The 6,722-nt window shown below is 38.7% G+C and overlaps 1 protein-coding gene across 12 annotated transcripts in view; it reads left to right on the plus strand.

Annotated features, from left to right (window-relative positions):
- Positions 1-6,722, plus strand: part of SH3D19 (SH3 domain containing 19) — a 325,680-nt gene that overhangs the window by 222,923 nt on the left and 96,035 nt on the right. The window lies entirely within an intron of this gene.

Raw genomic sequence — 6,722 nt, forward strand, 5'->3', positions numbered from 1 at the left:
CTAATAAATGAATGCTAATAGCAGTTGGGGAAGAGAAAGGGAAATCTGTGTACAATAGCATAAGAAAGGAGAAGTAAGTTTTCAGGGAAGGTATTGTTTCCCAGCCAGGGATCTACCGAGATGGGTACCCTGCTCTTCCCCTGCCATCCTGGCCACCCCCTGCCCGTCTCGCAGGTTAATACCTGCGGCCTCAACAGAGCATGAAAAGGAAAATATCAATAAAAAGTCACTTAATTTTGGTATGGTTGTGGCTTCTCAGGCCGCTTGACAGCAAGAATGATGGATTCAAAGCCCAGCAAGCATAACAAAAATGCATTCCTCTTGTGTTTTCACCAGGCTGAGCACTCCCATAGCTTTCTCAGTGAGAGGTGAATAAATCTGGGTCTTCTGCCTTGTTCTTTCACTTTGGTGATGATATAAGAAGGAAAGCATAACTCTTAAGTTCAAGGAAAAAATTTGTATCAGGTATAGGCCAATACTACTCCAAACAAAAGAAAAGCAGCATCTACGCATTTTTAAGGGGCTCATTCTCAACTTTTTGATTAGCTTGTTTAGTTGTTGGCTTTGTGTGTGTGTGTGTGTGTGCACGCACGTGTGTGCTTGTGGCCAGTTGATTAATGTGAAAGTCAGAAACATCTGAATTTTTCTTGTCTTAGTCTTTTTGTTTAAATACCCCATTTCCCAAACTGATGTCTCATGCAACAGTCTTCTATAGGATATTAGTCAGTATATCAAGAAATAAATATTACAAAAAAAGTTTGTGAAATAGTGAGTGAAACAAAGTTAGACGTATTTCTTTACTGCGACACGACTCAGAGTCTTTGATACACTAAAGTGCATTATAAAACTCCAGGTGAGAGATACTTAACAGCATTTTAAAAATGTGTTTGAATATGTAACCTCCTTTCCCAGACATGCCTATTAATATGGCTAGAAAAAGATACCACAAAATGGCAGTTTGGGAAACTAATTGAGAGTCAAGTGAGAGCTAAAGATAATAAAAGTTAAGCCCTCTGGCAGTCAGTGCCTTGAATGGAAAATTAGGAGCGCTTTTTTAGCCATCCCACCACCTCTGGATAAATAGATCCAAGTGACTTATGGATGCTGAAAAAACAGCTCCTTGATCTCAAATGTTAAACCTGCTTTAAGGGAATAATCATTCATAGCACCAAAACAAGGAGGAAAACAAAACACCCTAAATCTGGTTCTTAAAAATGCCTATCATAATTCCCTTTGATACCTATGTATGAAACTCAGGATATTTCCATAAAAATCACAATAGGATTTTCTTGTGGAACTTGAGAAAGTGATTGTAAAATTCATAAGGAAAAGCAAGAATAACCAAGGCAATTTTGAAGATTAAGACAGGGAAGTAGACTCATCCTGGGTCATTAGCAGTAAGACAGTATTTTGTAAACAGAGAATAGGTCAATGAAACAGACTAGAGAGCCCCAAATACACAGAGGTGGATAGATACAGTTCTCTGCCATGTGGTGTGACAGAGGTGGCATTATGGATCAGTGGGAGAAAGTGGTTGTGTGAACAAATGTTGCTTGAACAATTATCTGTCCTTTTAAAATCCCTATGGAATTGGTTTGTTTTATGCAGTAAGGATCAAAGACATAAAAGCAAAATAGTAAAACGGAAACAGTCTAGAGTAGTCTATGAGACTATCTTTATGACTTTGGGGTAGAGAATGAGTTCACAAGGCAAGTACAAACCATAAAGAAAAAGATTAAGAATTTGACTGTATTAAAGTTTAACACTTATATATAGGAAGGCATCAAAAGCACGTGAAAAGACAGGTGATGACTGTGCAATGACATAGGTAACAAAGGATTAGTTTCCTGGATACATTTAAAACTATATATCAGAAAAGAAAAAGACAAATGAACTCAGTAAAATATGAGCAGGGGTCTCACAAAAGATGAAACCTAAGTAGCCAACAAATGCAAGAAAAGATTCTTCACTTTGTTAAAGTTTTAAGATGTGTGCTAACATTATAATGAAACTCCATTTCATTTTCATTGAGTTGACACAGAAATTATAAGGATTGGTCATATCAAAAATGCATGGTAATTCTCATACACTGCTGATGGGAGTGTAATTTGTATAATGTATTTAGAAAGCAATGCCTGGCAAAGCTGAAAATGCTCAGAGCTTACAACCCAATAGGTGTGTATGCCTTAAGAAATTCTATCACATGTGCTCAGAGTATTGTACAAGAATGCTCAGAGTAGCACTGTTTGCTTTAAGGGAACTACAGCTATATGTCAACATAAATAAATCTCAAAAACATGATTTAGGGGTTCTAGTTTGCTAGCTGCCAGAATGTGATATACCAAAAATGGAATGGCTTTTAAAAGTTGCAACTTTACAGTTCTAAGGCTGTGAAAATGTCCCAATTAAAGCAAGTCTATAAAAATGTCCAAATTAAGGCACCAACAAGGGGTTACTTTCACTCAAGAAAGGCTGATGAAGTTTAGGGTTTCTCTCTCAACTGAAAAGGCACATGGTGAACTTGGTGATGTCGGCTAGCTTTCTCTCCAGGCTTCTGGTTTCGTGATGCTCCCCTGGGGGCGTTTTCCTTCTTCATCTCCGAAGGTCTCTGCGTGGACTCTTGTGGTTCTCATGACTCTGTCACGGCTCTTAGGCTTTCTCCAAAAATATTTCTTCCTTTAAAGGAGTCCAGCAAACTAATCAAGACCCACCTGGAATGTGTGGAGTCACATCTCCCACTAATCAAAAGGGTATGTCACACACACAACTGGGTATGTCCCATCTCAGTAGAGATAATCTAAACTGGTTTCCAACCTACAGTGCTGAATAGGGATTAAAAGAAATGGCTGCTTTCACAAGATGGATCAGAATTAAAACATGGCTTTTCTAGGGTACATTATCCTATTATGCACAGATGATAAAAAGCAAATTGTAGGAAGGATGGATATAGTTGGATATCATTTTTATACAGCAGAAATCAACAAACTGTAGTCCGAGGGCCAAAGCTGGCCTGCCATCTGTTTTTGTAAATAAAGTTTTATGGGAACACAGCCATACTCATTTGTTTGCATCTCGTCTGTGGCTGCTTTCCTACTATATCAGCCGAGTTGAGTAGTTCCAGCAGGCACCTTGTGGCCCACAAAGCCAAAAATATTTATTATCTGGACCTTTTTAGAAAAAGTTTGCCAAGTCCTGATACAAAGTTTTATCACAGGCAAAACACAAACAATATGTTGTTTATTATTTATTATTAATGAGTGCGTTTATATGTAGTAGAGCATTAAAAGATACAATAATTTTTAAAAGACTCTCAAGAAAATCTTTTACTGATAGCATTTAGGTTGTTTCCAATTCATTATACTCAGAAATGATGTTGCAGTGAACATCTTTGTTCATATCTTTGTGTATATATGTATAAGGAAATCTTCTTTACTTCTTCCAAAATAGATTTTTCTCAAATTTCTGTTGAGCTTCTCTTCTCTTTCACAAATATTTTTAAGTTTTGAACTTTTAAATGACGCCCATTTCTGTTTTCTTCTCAAATCTCAGTTAACTTCATGGTGTTTTAGTGCTGTTCCAGTTTCAGTAGGGCCCATTACAACCCCTCCCTGAAATTGTTCTGAAATGTCAGCCAGCAAAGAAAGGGACTTAAACTCAACATGCAGAATATTTGAAGGACAGGGTTGAGTATGCTCAGAATTAATAGTTGATGTTAAAACTCACGGCAATGACTTTGTCATTAAGAATTTAAATGGGTCTTGTTTCTCAGCATCGTTACCCTGGTTTGACTCTTATAAAGATTTTGAGGATTTTATTTTGACATTTTACCATCACATTATGGTTTAAACATATTCACTAAAAGCAAAAGATTTAACTTGTTTTTTCTTTTCTCCTTTCTAGATATATCTATTAAAATGTCATATTCTGTAGGGCTTAGTTAAACTCTAATTCTGGAGCATTCCCTGCCCATATGTTTTGATTCCTGAACCTCCATAAACTATAGCTTGTGTGTAATTACTTCCTGGCATTATGTTTTCTGAGCTATAAGAGAAGCATTACTTCTGCTCTAGCATCTGTAATGCTATAACAAGGTGAAAAATTAAAATGTGTGCAGGTTTTGTGGGGGGAAAAAATCCCTTTGCAATGGGAGACATAAAAGGATTATTAACATTTCATGTCATCCTAGAGGGAATATATATATTATGTTGTTTTATTGTGGTTTTAAGAGTTGTGACTTTAGCATTTTCCCCTAGTGTGATGGGATTGGAAGTGAAGCATTTATATGGTGACTCAGATGTGTAATTCAAAAGTTTTATCAGCTAGCCTACCACTGCTGTAGTACTTAGTGGGGGCTTCTGTGAAGCTGTTTCAAATTAAACTGTCAGCAGGCAGTTCACTTTGAAACAGCAGCTGGTCCTGTATTTATTACTTTTTCTCAAGATGGGCTTGTGTGGCCACCCAGTTCTCAGCAGTCCAGGGAGCACGTGGAATTCCTGGTCCTTACATGTTTTCATCCTAATTTTCCTCTCTCTTTCCTTTGGGTTACCTTTTATATTAATTCTTTACCTTCCTGCAGTCAGGATTATTTAGAAGCAGTTATTTACACAGTTCTATAAAATCTATAATAAAGGGCTTTTAGTGAAGAGAACTTTGTATACATCTTTGTGGATTTCAATCTGTCCTTAGGTTGTGACCTTACCCCAGCTAATAAATGTCCTCGTACACCAGGACTTTAAAGTTTTATTGAAATATTTTCACTAACTGGCACTAATTCCTAGAAGAATGTTAATGTGGACAGAATTGCTAAACAACCATTCAGTAACCCAGTTACCTTCCATCTCATTAACAGTAGACTGCTGTTGCTCAGATTCAGTCTTGTCCACCTAAAGCACAGGCAGCAACAAAAAAATATAGATAAATGGCATTTCATCAAGTTAAAAACTTTGTGCACGACTTCCGGAGAAGATGGCGGCTTAGTAAGACGCGTGGGTCTTAGTTCCTCCTCCAGAAAAGCAACTAAGAAACAGAAACAATACGAAACAGCTCCCGGAGTCACAACAGAGACCAAAAAGACAGCGTACCCCATTCTGGAACAGCTGAACGGGCAGGGAGAATCTGCTGCGGTGAGCTACCCGAGGGGCGCGCGTTTTCCCGGCCGGGTCGGCTGGCGACTGGGGTCCCCTCCACACACGTGGCTCCCCGGTCTGACTGGGAACGTTGGATAGCGGGGCCCTCCCGTCACGCTTGGCGTTTTGGGCCAGCTGGGCAATTAGGACCGGCACTCTCCCAAGCCGCGGCGGCCAGCGACCCCCACCTCCACGCGCGGTTTCCCGGGCCGACAGCCGTGCAGACAGACGAGCGCCATGAGCGCCACCTACTGGGCAGGAAAAGAAAAACAGAGCCCAGAGATTTCACAGAAAAACGTTTCAACCAGCCAGGTCCCACACCCAGGGAAATCTGATCAAATGCCCAGACACCAGCAGAAAATAATGGATGACGCTCGGAAAATTGAAGATATGGCCCAGTCAAAGGAACAAACCAATAGTTCAAATGAGATACAGGAGCTGAGACAACTAATGCTGAATATACGAACAGAAATGGAAAAATTCTTCAAAAACCAAATCAATAAATTGAGGGAGGACATGAAGAAGACATGGGCTGAACAAAAAGAAGAAATAGAAAATCTGAAAAAACAAATCACAGAACTTATGGGAGTGAAGGACAAAGAAGAAAAAATGGAAAAAACAATGGATACCTACAATGGTAGATCTAAAGAGACAGAAGCTACAATTAGTGAACTGGAGGATGGAACATCTGAATTCCAAAAAGAAACAGAAACTATAGGGAAAAGAATGGAAAAACTTGAGCAGGGGATCAGGGAACTGAATGACAATATGAGGCGCACAAATATACGTGTTGTGGGTGTCCCAGAAGGAGAAGAGAAGGGAAAAGGAGGAGAAAAACTAATGGAAGAAATTATCACTGAAAATTTCCCAACTCTTATGAAAGACCTAAATTTACAGATCCAAGAAGTGCAGCGCACCCCAAAGAGAATAGACCCAAATAGGCGTTCTCCAAGACACTTACTAGTTAGAATGTCAGAGGTCAAAGAGAAAGAGAGGATCTTGAAAGCAGCAAGAGAAAAACAATCTGTCACATACAAGGGAAACCCAATAAGACTATGTGTAGATTTCTCAGCAGAAACCATGGAAGCTAGAAGACAATGGGATGATATATTTAAATTACTAAAAGAGAAAAACTGCCAACCAAGACTCCTATATCCAGCAAAATTGTCCTTCAAAAATGAAGGAGAAATTAAAACATTTATAGACAAAAAGTCACTGAGAGAATTTGTGACCAAGAGACCAGCTCTGCAAGAAATACTAAAGGGAGCACTAGAGTCAGATATGAAAAGACAGAAGAGAGAGGTATGGAGTAAAGTGTAGAAAGAAGGAAAATCAGATATGATATATATAATACAAAAGCCAAAATGGTAGAGGAAAATATTATCCAAACAGTAATAATACTAAAAGTTAATGGAGTGAATTTCCCAATCAAAAGACATAGAATGGCAGAATGGATTACGACCCAGCAATACCACTGCTAGGTATCTACTCAAAGGACTTAAGGGCAAAGACACAGACGGACATTTGCACACCAGTGTTTATAGCAGCATTATCTACAATTGCAAAGAGATGGAAACAGCCAAAATGTTCATCAAC

Source organism: Tamandua tetradactyla, chromosome 22 (assembly GCF_023851605.1).
Source record: "Tamandua tetradactyla isolate mTamTet1 chromosome 22, mTamTet1.pri, whole genome shotgun sequence".
Lineage (NCBI taxonomy): Eukaryota > Metazoa > Chordata > Mammalia > Pilosa > Myrmecophagidae > Tamandua > Tamandua tetradactyla.